Source organism: Loxodonta africana, chromosome 8, assembly GCF_030014295.1.
Source record: "Loxodonta africana isolate mLoxAfr1 chromosome 8, mLoxAfr1.hap2, whole genome shotgun sequence".
Taxonomy (NCBI): Eukaryota; Metazoa; Chordata; class Mammalia; order Proboscidea; family Elephantidae; genus Loxodonta; species Loxodonta africana.
The window spans coordinates 14063487-14075919 of record NC_087349.1 but is presented as its reverse complement, the minus strand read 5'-3'; the positions used below and the strand labels follow the sequence as shown (position 1 = coordinate 14075919).

The window sequence follows — 12433 nt, the reverse complement described above, 5'->3', positions numbered from 1 at the left end:
GTGTGACTGTCTATCATTTTTGTGATCTGATGTGATTTTTCTACGTGTTGTAAATCCTACCTCTATGACGTCAATGAGGCAAGATCAGGGGCAGTTACGTTAATGACGCAGGACCCTACAGAATTAGGTTGTATCCTGAGTCAACTCTTTTGAGACATAAAACAGAGAATAGAGCAGAGGGGATAGGGACCTCATACCACCAAGAAAAAAGGGCTGGGAGCAGAGCGCGTCACTTGGACCTAGGGTCCCTGCGCTCAGAAGCTCCTAGAACAGGGGAAGAGTGATGACAGTGACCTTCCCGCCAGAACCAGCTTCTCCTGGAGCTGGCTCCCTAGATTCAGACTTTTAGCCTCCTAAACTGTGAGAGAATAAATCTGTCTTTGTTAAAGCCATCCGCTTGTGGTATTTCTGTTATAGCAGCACTAGATGACTAAGATAAGCACCATGTGAAATGAGCTGAAAAGAGGTGGTGGTTAGAGAAGGGGCTGCATGAAAGTGAAAGCATGGAGGGGTTCAAATTATTGGTGATAACACGATGTGAGAAATGACCATGGGAGTGAGTTTTGAGATGGGGGGAAGCACGATCATCAGAGGACAGGACTTTTAGTACTTGAGAGGTCAAGGTATCAGAAGGATCAGATGGTGAATACTGAAATTAACAAGAATTAAAAGAAGCATAGTGTTACTGAGGATGACTGAGCTAGGAGCTACAACAGTCCAAAAAAAAAGAGATAGAGAGAGCTGGAGAAGAGGCAAGAACAGCAGATGTCATCAAATGTAAAGGTTTATGGACAAAACATGACCACAGGCAGGTTTTACGGTAGACATCCACCCCATCTCCAGGCTCAGTGGAATCAGGCTCCTTCTTGACTCCTGCTCAATGTGGGTGAGAATGGGGAACTGTGGCCTTAAGTCTCAGTGCCGGGGACTCCTTACTGACCCTTAATGATGGTTTGTAAGAAAAAAATGAAAATGTAATAGCCAACACATAAGAGGGCTGCAGGAGAAGAAATCCTCAGGAAGTAGGAGGTAGAGGAAATGTTCAGGAAACAATTCAAGGATACAGGAAATGATGATCAACTGTGAATTACACTGGGTGCAAGACAGCAGGATTTCAGGGATTGGAAAGGGGTGAAAGAGAGGAAATGTGCAGAGCCTGGTGGGGATTAAAGTGTGAGACATGAAGGGTCACCTGGGAGACTGACAGTGACTGACATAAAAAGGGATAAAGGACATAATTAGTCCTGGTGGACTTCAGGCAAGTAGTGATGTTAAGGCTGGGAATGTTGGGGGGAGTGGGAGTAGGAATGGAGTATTTAGAGTTCCCTGTCAATGGAAAACAACCGTCTGGGGAAGCACGCTCTTAGTCTCAGTGCAAAAGACTTCCCCCCCTTGATTCCTGATGATACCTTGCAAGGAACAATGAGAATTTTTATAAGAGTACTTTAAAATGGTAATGTATTTATACGGTTGTTGCAAAATTTTTAAAAAGTAATTATATAAAGAGGTTAGAACAGTACTGGGCATCTAGTAAGTACTCAATGTAAGCTTGTATTAGCTAATCAAATGTAAAATATAATTATACAGTGAAACCTGTGAAAGCTACAACTCGATGGAACTGCCTTGTTTTTCTGCGTCTCTCAAGTTTTCCACCTTTCACAGGGTGCAGTCTTACCACTTTTTTATCTCTATTAACGGAAAATATTTTAGTTTTCCTTCTCCGACAGGTTACCGCCTTATATAGGTTCCGGCTTTCACAGATTTACTGTGGTAACAAAAAGATTCATTTTACATTTTCCTTTTCTCAGCTAACGGGTTTCCCCAAGTCATTTCTAGGAACAGCAGTACCAAAATGGACTCTGAGAAGACTCATTCATAAGAAAGATGAGGAAGAAAGTCAACTACGTAGTGTCCATCAATTTCAGAAATCAGGCTGTCTTCCAAAAACGTATCACCACCAGCGTTTGGACTCATTCCCCCATCTACTCATCGCAATGGTAGAAAAATGTATTCATACAACAAGCATATACCGAGTACCTTTTATGTGGCAGGCACTATTCCCAGAGCCTGGGATACGCCAGGGAACAAAATAACATCCCTGCCCTAGAGATGAACAAGAAACTATCCAGCAAATAAGCGGATTATATGCTATGTCAGTCAGTGTTATAGAAAAAGGTAGAGCAGTGTACATACTAGGGGAAACAGGCCTGGATTACAACTGTAAATAAATGGTCAAGACAGGCCCTACTGAAAAGGTGACCATGTGAGCAAAGGCCTGAGGCAGCTGAGGTGGCCAGAAGGATATTGCGACACTAATGTTCCAGGCTGGGGGGACAGCCAGAGCAAAGGCCTTTCCATTTAGTTCTTGCCTCTATTTGGCAATCATAATATTTATCTTTTTTTTTTTTTTCCTATTTCGTCTCTTCGAGTCTCCAGTCCACTCCCTACCTCTCTCTCAGCAGAAGATGATAACAGTAACACCGCCACCAACAACAATAATTAACATTTGTCACATGTTTACTGTATACCGGGCATTGTTATAAGCATTTCTAAAAATTAACTAATTTAACCCTCACAATAGATTTATGAATAGGTTCTACTGTTGTCTCCATTTTACAAAGGTGAAAACCAAAGCACAAAAAGATGAAGCAATTTTCCTCAAGATCACACAGTTAGCAAGTGGCAGAGCCCTACCCTGAAATTTAAGATTATGAAGCACAAACTTCTCAAGTTTTCTCATCTCCTATAAATAAAATATTTCATAATACACATTCAATAATACAAAAGGTGCTATTATAATTCATATAGCCATTTTTACAGACATTTTCCTGTCTCGATGGCCTCTACCTACAGTCTCCACTTACCACCTTCCTTACTCCCCATCTGCTTTACATTCCCGGTCTACTAAAATTGTTCTGATGTGGTAGGGACCATCACAGCATCAAGCCAAAGGGCCCCTTCTCGACTCTCATCCTCCTGGAATGTTGTATCGGACTATGTCAACCCCTTCCCTTCTTCTTGAAACTTTCTTAGCTATTCGAAAGTGACAAGATCCTGGATCTTCCTATCCCCATCTCTCTGACTTTTCTCATGGAAAATCTCTTCCTTTGTTTTCCAAGACATATTTTCCATCTTCCTTCCACCTCTCCAATTATTCCTTTAATGTTGTTTTTATCAGTATCAAAATAGATTTGAATACAATGCAGGGAAAATACATATCCTAAAGACTACCAGCTTTACTTTTTGATAGCAAAATTCATATATTGGAGTAGGTCCATAATGTCAGGAAGGATTTTAGTACAAGCAAGAGATTCAAAAATAGTACCACTAAGCAGCAAACTTATTTAGGTACCCTTTAACGCATGACCAAAAGGACCTCATTTAATAAATCATGATGCTATTTTATAACTGATGACATAAAATTAGAAATGAATGGCAGAAGTTCTTCCATAAAACAATCCTGGAATAATGTAACACCAATGAAAGAGCAGGAAATTTCATAACTACCGTTTCCTTCTCTTTCCTATTTCCCCTGCCCTTCCAACACAGAAAAGACATGAAGTAGTCAGTTTTTGCCCTGGTGAGATTAAAACGCACTAGGCTGGACAAGAATACAGTTTGATTTGGGAAAAGCTAAAGTGTGTGTAGGCTTCCTACCCAGTAATGGCAGCCTAACTTACCAAAGAAAACCTAAATTACACAGCCCAAGGCAGTGAGGAACAGTGCCATGGACGCCTTAGGCAAAAATGCACAGTAGTCATCAGCAGAACTGGATGTCTCCACCACTTTATTTTGTCTCTCCTCCCTTTGCCTGTTTACACAATGCACCTGTCCTCCTGGCTAACCAAAACCCAAACCAAACCCTTTGCTGTCCAACAGATTCAGACTCATAGGGACCCCATACGACAGAGTAGAACTGTCCCATAGGGACTTCCAAGGTGGATTCAAACTGCCACCCTTTTGGTTAGCAGCCAAGCTCCTAACCACTGCACAACCAGCGCTCCCGTGGCTACCCAAGGTACCCCCAAAGTCAGTCCCCCAAAACCAGCTTCCTACCAACCATTGTATGAATTAAAAAAAAAAAAGTGTAACTATTAATGATTTGAGATTAGTTTCTAATTCTCAAACTATCTAGAAGAGGTTTTTGGAGCAGGGTGCCATTTTTTCCTCTTTCTCCCGCCACGACACTCTTACAAGTGGCTCCATATCCCAAAGGATTAAATAAAAAATTCTTGGGAAAAAGGCTGGATTGGCAGCTATCACTGAAGATATTCTCGAACACTAAGGTTCTCCTATACTGCATACTTGATATGTACTTCCCTCCACACACAGCGGCAGCAATGAGAAAGACGCATAACCCTTCTCAAGGTTCTCCGGCACAAAGGAGAATCCTTCAATCTGAAATCCAAAGTTTACACACCAGAGCCCCTGTTAAAGCAAATCCTAAGAAGGCAACGACTTTCTATTCTAGTGACCATATTAGACAGCACACATGACTGGCTAAAGAAAGAAGTAAAAAATATCAAAAATAGTCCTGTCGTGTTACAAGGATTAAGGAGGTTTTAGGATGGAGAGAAGGTCAATGAAAAAGACATTTCCCAATAATAGCTCATCATCATCTTTATCATTAATATTTTACCTAAAAGGTCCATGGCACTATGCTAGGTCCTACCTTTCATAACAGCAGGGTACTAAGTTTAATTCAAACTTTTAAGCACCCTGAGCTTGAGAAGTTTTCAGACTCAATGTATCATTGAGATCCACCTGCCAAATACCTTAGAGGGGGAATACCTGTGATACTGAAGAAAGCAGGAAGAGAATAAATGGCAATACAGTACTATTAATCTACTATTTACAAAGCCAGACGCAAGAAACCTATTTTTTTCCAGCTTTAAGATAACATGTGAAAATTTCCTCCACAAAACAAGAAGGCATGCTAAGATGCAGAGTTGCCGTAATGAAGGGTCAGCAAACCAAAACAAAGAATAACAGAGTAACTTCAGGCATCTCAGAACTCAAAAAAAGAAAAAAATTTCAACCAAAACAGATATGGCTGGTGTTTAACCAGGTCTGTTTTAATATTACCTTTGCAAAACAAAGTATATCAAAGTAAATCAAAGAATAAAATTTAATTTCATAATGTCCCTACATTCTTCTTCAGCATGTTGACCTAACCTTACCCCTTATAAACAGGGGGCTTGGAGACAGAGTATTTAGTAGCCTACTTCATCAGAATTTTCTGCCATTCCCTCTGCTCCAAGCCCTCCTCTACTTTAAAGGCATCCAATGCTCTATGCTGGTTATACACTACTCAAAGTTACAAGTAAGTCTCCTAATACCCTTCTGAAGGAATACACGCCTAGGAAGCAGATGAGGCATAAATTTCTCTTTTACAAAGCAAATATGTTCCATCTATTACTATCAAATAATAAAGATTGTATCTTTATTTTCCAAACTCTTATTCCCCAGTGAACGAATAACTAAAATTATTTGAAAACACTGATAGCTATTTTCTACTGAAATTTTTTAGATTGTTATTAGAGTTATCACGTATCACTTCCTTTCCAAAAGCTCAGTGTGGCTAACAAAACTGCAGCTTACTATCAGAGACAAAGAGACCACAATTTTCTCAGTCCTCTATTCTCCAAAAACCTGGTGTCATCTTTGGATATAAGAGACAGAAAAGAAGATGGGATCGATTAGCTACCAAAGCCTGTAGGATGTCCACCCTAACATCTCTCAGAATGGCCCCTTACGTCAGCAGCCTGGTCTTTAAATTTTTCAAACTCAACTGTCAACCTGAAAATATGCAGCATACTACTGAAAGAACAATCTTTCTAAAAAACACTTTTACCATGTCATCTTCTGCCTCCCCCCCAACGTCTAATGGCTCCTTACTGCTTCACAGATCAAATTCAACCTGACACTGAATACACCTTCCATAACCTAGCTTTACCCTACTTATACAAATTTATCTGACACAATTCCCAGAAATGAGCACTTCATTCCACTGAGATCGGACTCTTTACATCCCTCTCACATCATGATGGGCCCCCCCATACGTATCTGTTCATGCTTCCATCCCTGACATGGAATGTATGGAATGTTCTCCTTGTGCAGATGCTCTGCCTATACAAAGAATACATATTCTTGATTCAAGTCCCCCTTTCTCCAGATAGCTTACCACTAGAACTTTAGTCTGACGATACTCCTACACAAACGGACTGGACTCAGACTATATGTACCACACACTGAAGGATTTCTTTGTACACTGCTTTGGATCATGTTGGTTATTTATATTATTATAAATGAGTTCCTGGTAAGATAATAACCTCTTAGAGGAGGCTGTGCCATTTCCCAAGCAGTGGGTTTGTAATAAGCTCTTTAAGGCTATAAACTGATTGAACAACTCTGATAAAAAAAAAAATTTAAACAATCAAAATATTTTATCATGTCAAAAAAGTTCTGGTACAAAATAAATAATGTTATGACTAGGATTTGCTTCAAAATAATGCAGGGCAAAGAGTAGGGGGGAAGGGTAAAGTAAGCGGAGATATACATGAAATCAGACTGGCCATGAGCTGATAATCTTTGAAGCTGAGTGATAGCTACATGAGATTCATGATACGACTGTCTACTTTTGTACTTGCTTAAAATTTTTCACAAGAAGTCTTAAAAAAAAAGACTAATAATGTCTTTGTTGTTGTTGTTGTTAGTTGTCATCGAGTTGATTCTGACTTGTGGCAACCCCGCACGTGCAGAGTAGAACTGCTCCAAAGGGTTTTCAAAGCTGTGACCTTTTCAGAAGCAAACCGCCAGGTCTGTCTTCCGAGGCACCTTTGACCAAACACCAACCTTTCAGCTTGTAGTCCAGTGTTTAACTGTTTGCACCACCCAGGGACTCCTTCACTTCATTGTAAATGACAAAACCAAAATACATTATAACATTTTCTTTACCCTTTCAAATACCTAGGTCTCCATACAGGGTAAAATACAATTTTCTGGAAAGATTTAGATTGATAAGTTTGTGCACCATTCTTATTCTTATCTAAGAATTAATTAAAAATTAGCTAGAAGAAAAATCTAACCAAAACGGACATGATCTCCATCAAAACAAAAGCCAATCTTACCACAAAAAGCAATACTGTTTTTATTACGAATTTTCATTCAATTATAGAATTCACAAAAGGGTCCTTCAAATAGGTGCTGAAAATAAAAGACACTGGAAAAAATCATAAGCAAAAACTGAGAGGCAGAAAGCAAGAAAGAAAAAAGGAGGAAAAGTTGATATAACCAATATTCAATAACCCAAATCAGACAATGCTATTTCAGGAAATTCACAATCTGAAGACACCTGATGCCTGAATAAAGAATGAATGGGTTCTTAAACATTAAAAAAAAATACCATTTCCTCTTTATTCCAAGGACTGGAAAACATTCTTAAGAAATTTCAGATATTTGGCATAATGACAATGTATCTGTTTGTTGCTGCTAAGGACTGCTCTACCCTTCTGGTATTTCACTCAATAGCCACTTTAGAAAATTCAATCACTATTTTCTCTATAACATCATTCACTAATTTCCTTCCAAAAGCAGTAACACAATACCTACTATGTTTAATGAAGGCATTTTACTCTTTTAATTATACTTGTTCATTTGCCTTGACTTTTTCTCCCAACCCCCAAAATGGGTTTTAGACATATACACAAGACAATCTGTTTATTTTGATTATTTGCCCTTCTACCTCATTATTCGGTTTTAATACTCAAGAGGTGAGATCTTAGTTACATACTAAAAAAAAATTTTGCTTTTAAACAGATCTCTGACCATAGAAACAGCACAGTTTATGCTAATAGCAATACATCATCTGCCCACCATCCAACGCAATTAAAGTGTAAAACAGGACAACCTCCTATATAAACAAGAGTTAATAATGAAGCCATCCTCACAAATAATCTCCTTAGGAGGAAAACGAACTCACTCAAAATGCCTTGTACTTGTACTATCTTTAAATTCAGTTACCCTGTAAGTAAAAGTAATCGCCTTTTTAGTACCATACAATTCTCCTTTCTGACATTAAAAAAACTCTACTATGGGAAAACTAATCTAAGGGGCCAAAATAGTGCTGAAATTGTCACTTCTATAAAATAGTTTCTGATTAAGAAAAAGTTGATATTTAAAAAAAAAAAAAACAAAAAACCCACTGCCATCGAGTTAATTCTACTCATAGTGACTCTACAGGACAGAGTAGAACTGCCCCGTAGAGTTTCCAAGGAGCACGTGGCGGATTCAAACTGCTGACCTCTTGGTTAAGAGGTGTAGCACTTAACCACTACTCCGCCAGGGTTTCCATTCTGACATATATATGGTGACCCTAAAAGACAGAGTAGGACTGCCCCACAGGGTTTCGAAGACTATAAATCTTTAAAGAAGCTGGCTGCCAATCTTTCACCTGCAGAGCAACCAGTGGGTTCAAACCAACGACCTTTCGGTTAGCAGCCAAGTGCTTTGCTCACTGCACCATCAGGGATCCTCGGTATTTACCCACACAATCTTTTCTAATAAATGACAGATAATAATGAGATTGAAAACAATTCTGAAAAAAAGTTCTTTTAGAAAACTGCTAAATGCCCAGAAAACCCAAAACCCAGTGCCATCGAGTCAAAAATGAGTGGTTAAAATAATGTCATGAACACCTTTCCTTCATCACAAAAATACAGTGAATTATGCTATTTTTATAATTTTTGTATCCTCAATTTTTATCCTACAATCTTAAAAAGATCAGGAATATTGCCACATTTTATACAACAATGAGCATTTACAGATTTTCCCTACTTATCTCTGAGGTAACTTACAATTTATAATCTCAGAATGTGTTAACAAGTTTTATCTAATACATGCTATTCCAGTGGGATGAAAACCATTTACGAGTTCCATTTAGATTTAAGAAATCCTTTGAGAAAAGTATGTACTACATTCTAGTTATACTGTTTCTAGAACAGCAAAAATCTCTATAACCTATTTCCCTACTGTTTTTCTTGAGAACCGACTGAGGTCAATCTTGTAACTTCCTTCACAAGAAGTCAAGACAGTACTATACTTACTGACAGAAAGCTTAAAAGCATTTTCAGCAGATGCTGAAGTTTTCACAAATTAAAACTTCGTATCTCACTTTAGGGAAACCCTGGTGGCATAGTGGTTAAGAGCTACAGCTGCTAATCAAAAGGTCGGCAGTTTGAATCCACCAGGCGCTGCTTGGAAACTCTATGGGGCAGTGCTAATCTGTCCTATAGGGTCACTATGAGTCGGAATCGACTCCATGACAATGGGTTTGGTTTTTCTTTTTTTTAAATCTCACTTTAATAGTCTATAAAAATGATACCATTGAGTTTAAACAGATTCAATCCAGTGTTATTTGCAGTCATAAAAAATACAGAAAAATGAAGAATGTGGCTTCATTTTAAAATCAGGAATAGGGAGGGCAGAGAAAGGAAAGACGTCAAAAATCAAACTGCTGAAACAGAGAAGGTATTTTTCATTCTCTGAAGACACGTAAAATCATTTTTAGAACAAAATTTCCCTGATGCAAGTTCATTCTTAAGCAACGTCTTCTTTCTTTTACAAAGTAATAAGCAGAGCTTGTTATCACTGATACCACCGTTCAGGCTGAAGCTGAAGGGCACTACAAACAATTTTAGTTTCCCGCATCTTGACATCTGCCTATAACTGCCTCACCCTAATGAAACCAAAGGTCTGTCTATGCAATTTCCTAAAAACAAATCTGACAATAAACCAACTTTAATTCATGTTAAAAAAAAAAAAAATTCACGTTAGAAATAACATACTCATCTGAAGAATACGAACTATAAAATCTGACGGAAAGTACTGCAAATTATCAAAAGAAACCATGAAAAGTATGAAGTTGCAATGTTCATAATGTTAAACCTGAAAACGTAAACCATACATAAATATTTTAGAAATCTCAGCTTCCTATTTCTATCAAAATGTCAGAGAACTTGAGATACATTCTTTAGACATACTAAAGACCCTAACGAAAATCCATTTGACCTGGACAGGGCTGAAGCTAAGAATCTGATGACTCCAAGCAAGATATATAGAAGGAAGAAAATCACTCGTGAAAATATTTAGTGGGGCAAAACAACCTTTACAAAAGAAAAGACGTATGAAAATAATTGACCCCTCTCTGCCAGACAAACAGTCCTCTCCTAGAACACACTGCTTACAATTCGGCCAAGTATGCCTGCCAAGAATTTCTCAACCTGTGTGTGTTAGGCTTGTTCAAAGTGGAAAGCTTCTCCACTAGTGTATTACAAAGAAAAATGAAGCACAGTTTTTACTTAGAGTTGAATCTCAATTGTATTAAATACACTCCCACTGATAAACTATGTGTAAGTAATATTTTTTAAAAACTTCAAGTTATAACTTAAGACAAGGTTTTCTACATAAATTGTTTTCAGTTCTCAGAAGAGTACAGATTTATTTAGCTTCCCCAAACTGGGGTTTAAGTGGCTGAAATGAAAAATGAAGTTTTATAAACAGCTTTTCTAACCTTAGTTTACATTTGGTAACACAGACCATTTGTCACAATAGAGTAAACATAAATGCCAAATGTAATATCCCTCAAGTTTAGAGAAAATCTGCAGAAGTTACAATAATCCAGTAATGTGCAAAAATGACTAAGGGTAACTATACGTATTTGCTTTTATACTTACGGTATTATTACTTTTGCAAGAGATATAGTGCTGCTTGAGATTGCTACTATGAACTCAGACATTTTTACATATATCTTAAGAACACAATGTCTTATTTATGTTTAAACTTGAGATGTATGTATCTGATCTATGTAATCCTGTTTGCTTTTCTGATAATTCTTTATTTCAGAGTGGTCTGGTTACAGCAAAGGCTCCTTCCCGTTATGCCATTAGTCACTACACTGCATTTTTTTGCTTTTGACAAAGCATAGACATCATAAGCCATTTCTTGCTTCTAGTTTTCTGCTTTTTAATGTAGATAACGATGCTAGTGAGTACCACCAAGTGCATGTATGTGCACAGCTTTGTCATCTCTTTTCCTAGCCCCATTCTTTGCTATGGAAAAGATACGAGGGATTTAGGTATGCAAAAGACAAACAACATTTCTTTTTCATACATATCTAATGATTTTTCAAGAGAAGACAATTTGTTCAGACAACTACCATCCTAGAAGTGTTAAAAGAAAGAACTTCTCAATTCCAAAAACACTAAGTAAATGTGGTATTAGCTGGAGAGGAAATTTCCACTCTAACCAAAAATGAAATGTCATCAATTAAGCTGAACATCAATAGTCAAGAATCAGCTCTTAGCATGGATGGGATCTGTACCCCTCATGTAACTCATCTAATGAAAAAAAATCAGTTATATTTGCTTGAGGAGTTCACAAATGAATCTTGTGTGTGCACCAGGTTTATCTTATTTTGAAATGCTGAGGCTAATATTTACTGGTATAATCTGAGCTCACATTATGTGGCCTGGGGAGAGGCAAGTTCAGAAGAATACTTGGTGCATGGGTAAACCGGTCCAAAAGGAAAAGGAGAAAAACAAAACAAAAAGCCAAGTCCCAACAGAGCGAATAATCCACACCTAGCTCACTGAGAGCAAAACGCAGACGTGCCTCCCTGAGTAGCCTACCTCTCACTTCATTCACTCCTCAACTTCCTTGATTTTTCAAGGGCCAAGACGGGGCATACCTTTTCCTGGAACAGTGTATGGGAAGAATCTGTACAGGAAAGAGGGAAGGGACGGACAATTTCCAAGAAGGGTGAGAGAAACAGGTGGGTTAGAACGGGCAGCAACATAACCCCGACACTTAAGGGGCAGCTTGAAGATGACAGATGTGCTCAAAGGCAAGGCTGCCAATCGGAGGGAGCTCCGTTGTGGCAGATACTTCGGGGGCTGGTCGCAAGCAGAAGCGGGGGGCAAAGACTAACTCTAGGAGCAAAACCCGAGCAGCAGGGCGGGTGGGCAATGAGCAGGGGCTTCGCGAGCTGCAGCAACACGGGTCGGAGTGGAAGGGATGGCTCTGGTCTCGGGAACCCGGGGCCGGAGGCGAAGGACGTCAGCGCGGGGAAGCGGGGCTGGGGACCGGGAGTCCTGAGACCCAAGAACCCTGCCCCAACAAGCACGAACGCGAGGGAGGGCTGGAGACGAGGAGCCGCCTCGGCTCCCAGCGGAGGAAATTTCCGAAGGAGAGCCGGGTTCGCCGCCGCCGCTCCTCCCGCCCCGCTCCCTTTTCCTGGTGGTAACTGCTGTGGCGTAGAGGGGAGAGGGAGGAAGAGGAGGAGGAAGAGCAAGCAGGAGGAGGGTGAGGATGAGGCGGGGGGTGGGGAGGGAGGGTGCGGCCTGTACAGTCCCGGCGAAGCCTCCGCTCTCCCGTA

The 12433-nt window shown here is 39.4% G+C and overlaps 1 protein-coding gene and 1 pseudogene across 6 annotated transcripts in view; both read right to left on the bottom strand.

The window, feature by feature from the left end:
* The window catches only part of CNOT4 (CCR4-NOT transcription complex subunit 4), a 144158-nt gene that overhangs the window by 131445 nt on the left and 280 nt on the right, over window positions 1–12433 (bottom strand). The gene's annotated exons all lie outside the window — the stretch shown is intronic.
* LOC135232220 (cytochrome c oxidase subunit 6C-like) overlaps window positions 1–12433 on the bottom strand; it is a 29483-nt pseudogene extending 17050 nt beyond the window's left edge.